This window comes from Rhagoletis pomonella, unplaced genomic scaffold (assembly GCF_013731165.1).
Source record: "Rhagoletis pomonella isolate Grant_MI unplaced genomic scaffold, Rhpom_1.0 Rhpom_scaffold_00012, whole genome shotgun sequence".
NCBI lineage: Eukaryota > Metazoa > Arthropoda > Insecta > Diptera > Tephritidae > Rhagoletis > Rhagoletis pomonella.
In genome coordinates, this window is record NW_023458566.1 from 4,816,388 (window position 1) to 4,830,181 (window position 13,794).

Here is a 13,794-nt window from a genome sequence, read left to right on the forward strand (position 1 = left end):
CTGTTTCACGGTTTATATATATATTTTTTTTTTGAGTGCTCGTCGTGTATGCTTACATATATGCTTGTAAATATATTTTTTAGCTCAGCTTGAGCGACAAGCGGCTAATAAGCGAATTGCATAAATTTTATTGAAAGTGTTTGAAATATGAAATTATCTTACATAAACGGAATTACTTTTAATAAATAAAATAATTGCTTCAATACTACATAAATTTGTGTTTTTAAAAAAGTTGCGAAATATTTTCAGCCTTTGGTATTTGGAAATACCCAGTGACGGTTTGGTAATTGTTGGATAAAAAAAAAGTACTGCAAACTTCAAATATACCCATGCAGCAGTGGTTGTCACTATCACTTTAATTAAAGAGTGAATTGGATACGCCTTTACTGCTGCATAACTTTACAAAGAGTAGTTGACAACTGCAACGGTTTTGACACAATAACATTAAAAGAGTTGCTGAAGACAAGCAGAAGACGCAGCGCCCAATTGCAGCTTCCGGCATCAGCGGTTGCACTTGCAGTGAACAAATCATCAAAAAGAGGTTTGTGTGTGTTTTGATTAAAAATTGTATTTTAGTTTTTAATGCTAATCCCTTATATAAGTAAGTTTATGCTGCTTCGTTCAAAGCGACATAAATATTAGGAAAGTGCAGCAATAGTTAGTTCACAATCAGCTATGTAGAACAGAAAAAATTTTTGAATTATTAGAAGAAGTGGTTAGTCGGTTAGGCTCTCTGTCGGCACCTGACTGCAAATCATGAATAAAATTTATTTGTGTTTTGATTCCTGGACCAAATAAAAAATTAAATTTATTCCTGATTTGATTCGTCGGACAAATATAAAACAATTTTTTTTGGTGATTTGTAGAGCAAAACAAATTTTCTTGAGATTTTCTAACTTTAAAATACTTTTTTATGTAAGGCAAGCGCGATTTTCGATATTTTTTTTCAATAAAAACCAAATTACAAATAAAATTTATTTTTCGTTTGTCCGAAGAATCAAATCACCAACAAACTTATTTGGCCCATACAAAGATACTTATTTTTTGGTTTGGTAGAGGACTCAAATAAGAAATATTTGTGTTTTTATTTTTTCAGTGAATCAAACCACAAGAAAAAAATGATTTGTTATTTGGTCGATAAACGAAATCACAAGGATTTTTACAACCGGTTTTACGAAAGAATTAAAGTGAAAAAAGATTTTTTTCTGTCAGGCTCCATATCTATTAAATTCAAATAATTCTTCATTTAGATTGTTTTCATGAAACTGGCCTTTAATCACACAGTCCTTTGCTGTGAAATTTTGTTATTTATATAACGGCAGAAGATCGACCTATCTCCGCAATTGGTTTCAAAACGCCTTATCTCAGAAAATATTTCACGAACGCCCTATTTCAAAAGAAGAGGACAGACATGCCACTAACTTCCTGCAAGCTCTCACCTAGGTAATATTTACCTAAAGAAACAGGACAACCAAACTTTTGTATGGGAAATGAGAAAACTAAGAGCTAGTTATTCTCATTCTCAGTAGAGGGAAAAGCCTAATGGTTATTGGGTGACTTATAGAACTTATCTTGATACGCCTCGGTTTTCACCACAATAACTTCTGCGAAATCCTGTACGACGAAGGAGAGCTTGAAACAATCAGATATTTCTTCTGTGATTACCCAGTACTCTGCAACCAAAGACAAACATTTCTACTTTGAAAATTTCTAAGTGTTTGAAACACAGCTGTAGAGTTTAAAATACAGTTTGTGGACTCGACCAAATGGTCGAAAAAGGAGTCACGGCATCAAAATGCGAACTTAGTCGGTCCAAGGTGTGCTGGAATGCCTCTAAGCCACTTACACCTAACTAAACTAGCATAAGAGGTTGCCAAACGATATGATGATATTTTTGTAGATAATCTTTCGACCATCTGTACCGATGTCTTCCAGCATATCAACAATGTTGCTTGTAGCATTTGCCGAGATGAGCTCTCAGTAAATAGCTTTTGTAATAGTGGTTAATTGACTCTTCCTTATCCTCATCATGGCTGCCTCTGCAGAGAGTACTCGTTGGTATACGTCACCGTTGGAGCATTGATGCTATAGCACAGTATCCTGTGATGAGGCCGGCAAGGACTCTTACTGCAGATCGATTGAGTTTCAGTCTCTTGTCCCTTGTCTTTTTCCTACTCAGCCGCGGCCATAATAATCTTGTGATCTCACAGTCTTCCCGTTTGTTTCACAAGTCATTCGTCATGGCCACGGTGTACTCATTAATTTTCCTAGCGATATATCCACTTCTTTTATTGCCATCTCTGAGCTGCATCTAGCCATCTCATCAGCCGACTCATTCCCTTCAATATTGCCATGTCCGGGCACCCCCAGCATAGAGTGACGTTGATATGGCTCAGTGACGCCAGCATGGTGCGACATCTCCATACAGTTCCTAATTTCACTATTCTAGATCCTATTGCCTTCAGAGCTGCCTGACTGTCGACAAAAATAGTGGCTTTGTCTTCTGGAACTCTACTACTAAGTAGAAGGCTAGCCGCCCCTGCTGAAAGGTAAATAAAAGGTCTGTGTATATTTTTAGCGCATTTTTTGCATTGGAGTTTGCTTAGGAAAAAGCAAGAGTACTGAGGCATAAGTACCTATCGGACTCAAAACATTGGGGAAAAGTATGTATAGAGATGATAAGGATGGAAAGAAAAGTGGGTAGGTAATATGTAAAATGTGTACTCTTTTTTCCTAATCCAGGCAGTGGACCCGCCGGCGGTAGCGGAAAAATACAAGGTCTTTTAGACAGCCTAGCTATCACAGTAGAAACTTACCTGCTATCCGTGCCACCTCCGCTCTTTTATCTAGTCTTCTGTACTGAGTATTGCAAAAATCTCCGACTGGAAAACCGTTTACATACCAGCATGTAGATATATGTTTATGTATGCGTTTTTGTACAACATCACTTTGTATGTGACTGTGTTTTTTGCATGATTTTTAATGCATTTTTCGTTTTTTCCCCACATAAAAGTTATTTGATTCGTTTTTAATGCTCTTACAATAAGGCCATAGTGCAACGCATACCCAACACCTCATTAGGTAGCCACAATACCAGGCGAGCGTAGCGTATGAATCGAACTGCGGACGAAATACGCTAGAAAAAAAGCAGTAAAATCGCGATTCAATAGATCTTTTCACTTTGGATATAAAAATAGAATTCAAGAATTTCAGGGCTAAGAGCTGCGTTTACAAGCCATAATAACAAAAAATTTTAGTAATTCTCCTAGATCGGATATCCTTTTTCTCGGGCCAAATATGGGAGTATTTACGTAAAAAGCTTCTGATTCGAAAATTACTGAGACTTTTTTTATTTAGCCAGGGGAAATGAATCATCAATATGGGATGCAACTAACCGGGTTTTACTGTCTCAACCTCAAACATTCACATATAAAAAGCCAATAGCTACACATGTGCGCCTTTGTGACTACACAATTGAGGGCACTATGGCTCTGTGCCTTAACTATCTTTATTGCCATTTTACTGCCGTTGAACTGCATTTGCTGGCTGGCGGCTGGAAATTGGAGCGTCGCGTATGATTTGGTGTGCTATGTATATATGTGTGCTACCTACATATGTATGTATGTATGTATGTATGCCGTAGGCAGGGTTGCCACTGACGAAAAAAAATATTTACCATCCACTTGAAAAAAATCTACCAAATCTGGGAAATATCTACCAATAACTTTTTTATAATTATTTTATCAAAAACCATAGTTTTGTTATTTTTTTATTTATTTTAATTAAAACTATAGTTTTTTTATTTTTTTTTTAGTTATTTCAATAAGAATAAAAATTGTTTTTAAGAACTTTTTATTTAACTAGTTATACGGTATTTGAGTCATATTATTGGCATATTCTCAGTTTCCTTTAACCAAAAGCGGGAGTGATGAAACTAAAGGCAACAATGAAACTTCATTATTTGAAAAACTTCAACTCGAGTTATTATAGACAAAAACTGGGACCCAAAAAAGTGATTTTTTTTTTAATATTCGCAATATTTTTCGAGTAAAATTTTTTTTATTGCTTTAACTAAATCCAAAAAATCGAGAATTCAAACTATATACAACATATAGATAAATTCCAAAAATTTTCGTCAAAATTTCGAATTTTTTACTCTGACATTTTAGAACAATTTAAGGTATGGAGTTTTAAAGCAAATACTATTTAAGTATAGCCAACAATCTGTTGCTAAAATTGCCGTTGATTTTTTTTTATTTTATTTTTTTTTCATTAATAAAAAATGGCGTTGATTTATTTTTTTGCGAACAATCATAGTGCGTAATTACATACCTGTAAATTTTTTCTTTATATTTAAATAATCATTAAAATATTTAGGCAATTAAAAGCTCCTCAGGATTCCAGTAAAATTAGTTTTGAATGGAGCGCGATATGTTCGCCTTATATCGATATACATTTATACGTATGTAGTTATATAAAAAGTATGCAAAGAGATTTACAATATATTTTAAGATAACTACGAAATAAATCGGGAACGGAAAGTTCATCATAAATTTACCAAAATGAGAAAAAATTTACCTTTTTACCAACCCAAATTTTATCTACCAAATTTGGTAACAATTTACCAAAGTGGCAACCCTGGCCGTAGGTACACTTGAAATGACTGGCAAAGAAAAAAGTTATGTAATATTGTAAATCGGCGCTCAACTGCGGTTGGCTGCGGCTGCGCGCATTTGCCGGCATACAAAAATTACAGCATTTATTGTTACATTATTTGCTGGCTGTTTTTTTTTTTTCGTTCCTTTTATTGTCTATGCTACAAGTATTTTGCTGAAATATGCTTATAGACGCTGGGAGCAAATATCTTATTGTTATTCTCAACTTTTTTGTTTCCATTTATATTCACAACAAAATTAACGGAAACGAAACTGAAAGTTAATGGTTGCACTTTGTAATAATTTCTTGCGAAGTCATTTTGGCAAAATTCATAGAAATTTCGTCAACTTAAATAAACATTGGGAGATAAATAATGGATATCACCTTGGTTGGGAGATAAGTACGTATGTATATATATACTGTTTTTTTTTTAAGATTTGGAAGTCATTATTTTACTTGCCTAGCGAATACATTACATTGGCAGTAGTACCAGTACATATATGTAGACTTAAATTGGAAAAAAAATTTTTATTTACAAAATGCAAAATTAAAAAAAAATAACAATTATTTTTGATTTTTATATTATATGTCTTACTTACTTTTTAGAATTTTATTTTGGAAGCCAATTTTTTCGGGGTTTTTAATATAACCAGCGAAATTTACAAAAACTTCCGTTGATATTTTGAAATTTGGTTGCTGACGTTCCCCCGCGTTTTAATTCATAAGAAATTCATACTTGTATGAAAAAAGTGCAAAAATGCGTCACCGATAAAATTTTCTAAAAAGTGGAAATTTTGATGAAAATTTCTTGAATTTTCCTAAATTTTTTATAAAGTTTGAAATTGTGATTTAGACGGTTTTGGTTAAAGCTTAGACGATATTTTTATAAAAAAAAACAAAAAAAAAACTTAGCCGGAAAAATATTAAGAATATTAAAAAAAACAACACGTGGTAATTTGTTGGAGTCACTGTAAATGCTTAGTATAAAAATTTCATAAACTGGCAACATTTCATTCAAATTTATATATTAAACCCAAATTACGTCAAATGATCGGGTAACTGGTTCTGGTACTGGTTACAAGTGTTGTACTTGAAAATTATTGAGTACAATCATTTATGAATAACGGTAAATGTAAATAGAATACGGTATTTTGTATTCGACACTTAATAGTGAGTACTTTGAATCGATCCTAAGTACATGTATCAAAGTACTGACTGGAGCATAGTATTTTTGAGTACTGAGTAATTTCCAGTTCTTTCAAGTTCTTAGTATTTTGTTAGTGCTGTGTACTTTGGAGTACTCAGTATCGATACTTTTGAAAATTGGGTACTGTTTTAATTATAGAATATGACGTATTTTTATAAAAAAAAATTATGAATATTATTCAAGTGGCTGGCACTGTACATAGCTGCACATGCGCACTATCAAACCACACTGAGGTATGTGAAAAATTCGAAATATGCACATAATAAATTCACAACAACCATTCAACTATTAAGCGATTCTCTGGCAATGACGCAAAAGTAATTGCCATAAATAAAAAGTATTACAATAGCATTTGACGACAATGTTTTTCTTGTCCGAATCGTAAACAATCATATATTTACATATGTATGTATGTATGTTTGTATGTCTGAGTACACCAATTGCAGTTTTTGTTAAGCAAATCCAAATTGACTGCTCTGAATAAGGCACGTTTGAAAAGAGAGATGTATGTATATTCGGGATGTTAATTTTTCAGCTGTTTCCATTGCCAAGATTTTAGGTATGTCGTTATCATAATTCCGGGATTCCAGGATTAGTCCCGGGACTTAGATATTCATTACTTTTCAACAACTTAAATCGAAAACATTGCTTCTCCATTGTTTGAGAAGCTCTCCTACCATAAAATAAATAATAAATAAGTGGGTTTGAAACCTACTTTTTATTTAAAGTCGCGTTTTTATTTTTTCTCTCTGACGTCAAGATTTATTCGAAATAACTTTGTAATTTCAAAGATATGATTAATTCCAAAAATTATTTAAAAAATTCAATGCAATGTAGAATAAAAATATGGATACCAAATGCAAAAGGAATTTTTTTAAAATAAAAATAAAATAAAAATTTTTTGGATTCACAAGGACGAATAGGTAGTTTTTTAAGCTGATAAAGTTAGATGGACGAAATTCGACGGTGTTATCGAGTTTATTTAAATCCTTAACATATAATTTTTCCAAAAACAAATATTGCAAAATTTCTAAGATAAAATTTTAAAAGGACAATTTCAGTACTTACTAGTCCTTCTGCACCAAAAAATTAAATTCTACAGGATTTTCTCTTTAATTTGATACCCATATTTCTTCTCTAAGCAAATTTCTCTGAATTTTTTAAATCTTTTTTGAATTACTGACGTCAGAGTGAAAAAATTAAAAACGCAATTTTACTATATTTGGCCCATGGTTTCGCGAATATATTGGTGTTTGTGTTTGAAATTTACTATCGCACGGTGTTATATGTATAATGAGCTAGACATTTATTATATTAATTATTAAATAAAAAAAGGAGTATAGAAAAGAAGTTTCTAACGGGTGATTTTTTTGAGGTTAGGATTTTCATGCATTAGTATTTGACAGATCACGTGGGATTTCAGACATGGTGTCAAAGAGAAAGATGCTCAGTATGCTTTGACATTTCATCATGAATAGACTTACTAACGAGCAACGCTTGCAAATCATTGAATTTTATTACCAAAATCAGTGTTCGGTTCGAAATGTGTTTCGCAAACCCAATTGCTGCGAACGGCGACGAATCGACATTTCACGGTCTTCAGCAACACTCTCAGAAACAGACGCAATATTCTCTTCTGTACGCATTCGTGTGGTTGGTTTAATGTCCAATAAAGTAAACTGAGTGCGAAACTTGGTCACAATCGCATTAATTGTTTGCTCACTTGGTCGATTATGTAGACCATAAATCGGACGCGCGAAACACATTTCGAACCGAACACTGATTTTGGTAATAAAATTCAATGATTTGCAAGCGTTGCTCGTTAGTAAGTCTATTCATGATGAAATGTCAAAGCATACTGAGCATCTTTCTCTTTGACACCATGTCTGAAATCCCACGTGATCTGTCAAATACTAATGCATGAAAATCCTAACCTCAAAAAAATCACCCGTTATTATTGAAATCAGTGCAAATTACAAATCCCGTAAATCCCGTGATTATTTGCCAAGAATACCGGGATCTTTGAGACCTTAAAAATACCGGGATCCCGGGATTAACATTCCTAATGTATATGTATGTGTAAGTGACGTATTTAATAATTACCTTATTGAAAGCTCTTAAGATTTTTTCGTTTCCCTAGAAGTGAAGCCATTTCACCGTTTTGATGAAATCACAAAAAAAAAGTTTAGCTCTACTTAGTACATCTTTGGTCCTTCTTCAATGCTAACTAGTGACACATTATATAATTTTTACCGCAACGCGACAACTACGATGTAATTCATTCGACTGTATACCAGCTGTCGGGTTTATTCACAAGTCAGTAGCTAGTAATAATCCCGAATAGATACACTCTAAAAAAAATTGTGAAGATTTTCTACCTAAAAGGTAGGTTACTGACTTCCTACCTTATTATTCGCGAAATTACATGCTCGATTATTAAACGAATAGTTTGTTTAAATTTCGGACTTTTTAGGGTGTAATATAGCTGCTATGGTGTGCGTAAATTTACTACGAAGGTGTGTACAAGCTACAAAATAAACCTCTGCTGTTTGATTTCACTCGTAGAATTTTGTAAAGCAGCTAACAAAAAGGATTTTTACACACGAAAATATGTAAACGAGAAAAATACATATTCATCGTGTAAATTTGCCAAAAAATTTGAAAATATACAAAAATATACTCGATTTATAGTCACATTTTTAAACAGATTTTTTAGAGTGTATCGAAGCAGTGGTCCCACCAGTCGAAAAAGGCGGCAAGATGTGTCTTGCATGTAGGCTGCTGGTGGGTTCTGAGTACCATCTTAGTGCCTAATTTTTTCCTTTTGTGCATTTTCAATTTTTGTTTTAGATTTATGAATTCAAAATCACTTAATCATAAGACCCGTGCTTTCATTAAATGGCTCAATTTGCAAGCTAATAAAATAATCGATTGTCGTTAAGTGTGGCGGATTTGGATAGTCAAAATGGCAATCTCATATCGGAGATTTGTGAGATAAAGGCAGAAGCCGTCAAAAAAGGCAGACATCCAAACAATGGTTTCTATTTAATTATGACGTTGGACCAGCAAATCGGCGATATTTATGTGCATATGTAGTATATTGGTATGGTACTTGTACCTATGTATGTATGTATGCGTGGGTAAAAATATTGTCGGCTTAATATGAAACGAGTTTTATACATTTTAATCAAATTCACTAACTAAGAACTCCTAACAAACCCTACATATACTTGTATATGTATTTAAGTAACTTAGTAGCTGCTCATGCGCAAAGTGGGTTGCCGCGGAATTTTTGTTCTTGCATGTTTGCACGCTAAGCTCAAGAAATGCAAAATGAGCGGTATATTTGACTGCAAATATTGTATTTCAAAGCTTGGCAGACATTTCAAATACTTATTTCAAGAGTGCATACTTCTCGGGTAGACAAGTGTGCAGATTGGGATGGGACGATTTGTGAGGAATAAAAAATTATTATTTTTGTTTTTTGTGGAAAGAGCATTATTATTTTGATTCAATATTCATAGAATAAAAAATTATATAGTGAACATACGCTGTCCATATATGTACATGTATGTGACCGGGAGAGATGAAAGTGACCTTTGCTTAGAAAATAAATTTTCGAAAACCACGACTTTGAAGTTAAGAATCGATATCGATAAATAGATCCCTATCGATAAATATATTGATATCTATTCAGACTCATTTATTGGGAATTCCTATCTGTAAGTATATTAAAAAAATCAGTTATTGAAATTTTTTCTAATCGATAAACATATATCTATAGATACACAGAAGTAATCGAAAATCGATAAATTACCAAAAATGAATAACTTTGATGTGTCTATCGATATTTATTGATAACATAGCGATTAGAAAAATCTACAAGAATTGCTTTAGAAGATCCTTTTTGGGGTGCATGAATTTTTCAAAAATTTTGTAATTCCGAGTCGTAGCATTTTCTCACATAGTACGATGAAGTTAGATTTAAAGAAAAATATTTCGAACCATCTTAATGTTGGTTTGCAAGCAAATACGTTTATTTAACTGTCTTACCAATCACAAGTTAGCGTCGATGAATTTTTGTTTGCATTTGTTTACAAATATTCCTGAATGTTTACTTGCAATCACCATTCTGCAGTGACTTGCATATCTGAATTTGCATGCATATGCATGTGCATATGTTCGTAGGTACTAAATGTATAAGTGTTGTTTTTATAAGCGGTATGCACATATAGATAGGTAGACTTTAACTATGCACTAAATAAAGATTTAATGTGCGTCAAACACGTTTTTCAAGTATATATGTATGTATGTATGTTTGTAAGTATTTACATAGTGAATCTAACTACATATTGCGATCAGCGCATAATATATGCAAGTGGAACGTGTTCTATCAACAAAAAAAAAATAAAAAAAAATAATACTTGCAATAAAAATAGAAATAATTGCAAAAAGCAAGTTACATGCTGCTACTTGCTCCACACATTTGTATGTAAGTACATATGTTTAACTTTTAATAGTAGCACCATAATGCTAATGATTTTATTATAGTCGTAAATTAAGAGTACGAACCACATACTTATATTTCGAAATAATTAAATCAGTTGTGACTTTATTAAAAGTTACGTATACGCGCAGCCGCTCATTGACAGCAACTTTTTATGTTTATATGCACATTAGGGTGCATCACTCTCCATACAAAAAAAAAAAATAAAAATTGGTACTGTTCTTCTATCGGAATTGTAAAATCTCCTATATTTGAAGACTGCCGCCAAAATACATATTAAGACTTAAGTGAGCTGGACTTATTTGAAATTACCTTCAAAAATTTAGTTTTTTTCAAATGAAATAAGAATTAAAAATTTTTATTCCAAAAAATCATCCCAGATGATAGCAGAGATTAGGCTAAAAAATTTTGTAAAAAAAAAATAAAAAAATGAATTGAAATAACGCGATCTTTGGAGATATTTTCAAAACGAGCTTACATAAATATTAATATTGTACAGAAAAATTTTCTTAAAAGTGTTAAAATACTTATAATAATTTTTATAATTCTGGTGGAAAAACTGCAACTTTTTTGGTGAGGCACCCTAATGTATGTATGTACATATGTTTGTTCAGCAGCTTTTAATTGTAACTGTTAAAGCACACGCGCTCTGCTATGCTGACGTAAGGCATGCAAATATGCCGCTCCGCTCAAAAGCGGTGAAATTGTAGCAGAACTGGTATTGTTTTTGTAAATGTTTTTTTTTTACTTTGATCATCAGCGTAGCGGCGGATAGAACGTGTTAAAATGGGCACAAACGTGCATACATACATACATATACGAAAGCAAAGTGTCAAGTGCTTTATTCGGGCGTGCCGTTGTATCAGGGCTTAAAAACACTTGATTTTGGATTTAATTCTTTGAAATTCGCTCATTTGATATAATTCGCACAAGCAAATGAAATAACCTGATTATGTGGTAATTTGACAATTTCCATTCACGCCACATTTGTTTAAGGTGGTCCGTATCCTAACATGTGTATGTATGTACATGTGATTAAATGATTCTGGTTTATTAGATATTCACAGCAAGTATGCCTGTAGGTTTGTCTCGCTTTGAGAAGATGTGTTTCGAGTGAGGACTTTAAGAAAGCGGATAAAAGCTTTTAATGATTTTTTAAAGAATGTTTAGTAATACATAAATATGTATGTATTTATGTATGCACAATGTACCCTAACAAATTATAAAATTTTATCTTTCAGAATATTTATAGTACCGCAATTTCTTGCTATTTATTCCCTTATCCAGCAAAGTCTACAGAGTTACAAAGCCCCTGTCTCTATTTGCTGTTTCCAAATCCGAAGAAGTGGCTTATTGTCATTGTATTGTGTTGTTAGAGTCAGCTGTTTTGCGCGCAGAGTTGTAAAAAGGAAAGGGAAATTAGAGGAAGTTTAGCGGTCGGTGAACCTTAATATATTAAGCCAATACACAGTCAGCGTCAAAAATATCTAAGAATACTCTGACGCTTTTTTATTTATGTTCTCCATACCAATTTTTTCTTAATTTCCCTGCAGTGAAACCCCAAACTAGTCAGGAAAAATACTAGTTTACAACTAGAATTTCCTGACAGAAACCGAACTAGTTCGAAAATGTCCAGAGTTGTACCAAGTACAAAACGATTTATGTATTCGTGTCCTGTTTTATTTGACTTCGACAGTGGAATACAATAGAGTACACAAAATATTATAACTTTTATTTGGCTTTATTGTAAACCGTTAAAGCGAGTACCATACTTGTTAAATAATGATTAATATTCGTAACGATTATTAATTAAAGCGTGTTTTCAATGATTAACATATAATTACTTAAAACAATTTAATTACATCATTAGTTTGTTATTTTTGATCATTTTCAATTATTTTCGAATTTTTTTAATTAAACGGTTACTATAATTATTTATTTGATTAATTTCTATTATCAATCAACAAGCCAAACTATAGACAAAAATTAAGAATATTTAATAATTGCTTGAATTATTTATTTATTTTATTCTTATTCAAATCTCAAATTTCAAACATTAATTATTACTTTTATAAATTTTTAATGAATTGCATTTATTTTAATGACAACTTTTATTTTTATTTAGTTCACTCAAAAATGAACTAAAGTATGCATTTTATTTTTAACTAAAATGTTTTCTTTTGTTTTCTTTTTAATAGCATTTAATGAAAAATGCATTTGATATCATGTTCGAAAGTTTGAAATATTTATGTATTTTATTTTGCTTTTAATTAATACTCAAAAAATTTAACACTAATTATTAGCAAATCTAAGGCTGCTAAATGAAAATATGTAATATATTAAAGTGGCTTTGGTCCATAATTGGACTAGTATTTTTCTGTCTATTTTGAACTAGTATGAGACTGGTATATTTCTGACCGAAATCTGACAATTGCCATCTCGTAGGATATCCCTATGTTAAAAATACCAGTTGATTGTATGGAAAAAAGATAGTTGACTAGTCAGATAAGATGCAAGTTTCAGGCCTCTTAAAATTACCGTTAATTTTTGAGAATATTTTTGTCGAAGATGTTGCACATGTTCTTCTATATAACAGTCATTTTTAGCAAAAAAAAAACCGACTACAACTCTCATATAAAAAGAATATATATCTCAAGATCCACTGATCGGATCATAACCAGATTAGTATGGGACCACCTTTCCGATGCAAAATGAATTATCGAAAAAAAAATATTCCGACGAACTGATAACCTACTCCTTTTTTGGAAGTCGGTTAAAAGTTGATTTCGTTCATGCTCAATGCTAGAACTTTTTGGTAGGAAATTGAATGTTCTATAAGTTTGTAATTAATGTTTTTTCTATAGCTTTTGTAATTTACGAGATAAAGACAAAAAACGAGAATTTCATGGAAAAATTGGGTTTGGTAACCCGTACTAACTCGCTGGTGGGAGTTATGGTTACGCCGTAATGGACACTTTTGTAGAGCACTCAATTCTAAAGAAATTCCATCACCAAATGTTTCTGAGCTGTAGAATTTTGAAGAAAAAAAATCAAAGTTTACGTGTATTTTAAACGTAGAGCTTAAATTTTCAGGGTATTTCCCACAAAATTTCGAGGTGGGAGTGAAAAAAATATAGTCGCCAAAAAAGGCACCCTAGTATGTACATATCTATATACACAATTCATTCCTGTTCTTAGATATGGATAACTATATGTAAATATGTAGTTAACCACACCCATATTTTGTATTCAGCAGAACCCATTTTTGAACACCTGTTTGACAATTTGCCACTTCTACGGTAATCCGTTTTGCATTTCAGGCACTCAATGATTATGCAATGCCTTGCCAGCGTTACATAGCTGAGGTAGTGAGTGACGGCATTGCAAAACCAGAGCAAATCGATTTTAAAGAGTAAGCAGCGTG

The 13,794-nt window shown here is 32.3% G+C and overlaps 1 protein-coding gene across 2 annotated transcripts in view; it reads left to right on the forward strand.

Moving 5' to 3' along the window:
• Positions 1-217: 217 nt before the first annotated feature.
• LOC118747717 overlaps positions 218-13,794 on the forward strand; it is a 33,888-nt gene continuing 20,311 nt past the window's right edge. For both annotated transcript variants that reach the window (XM_036481815.1, XM_036481816.1), the window contains exon 1: positions 218-541. The gene's annotated coding sequence lies outside the window, so the exon portion shown is untranslated. The remainder of the gene's footprint in view (positions 542-13,794) is intronic.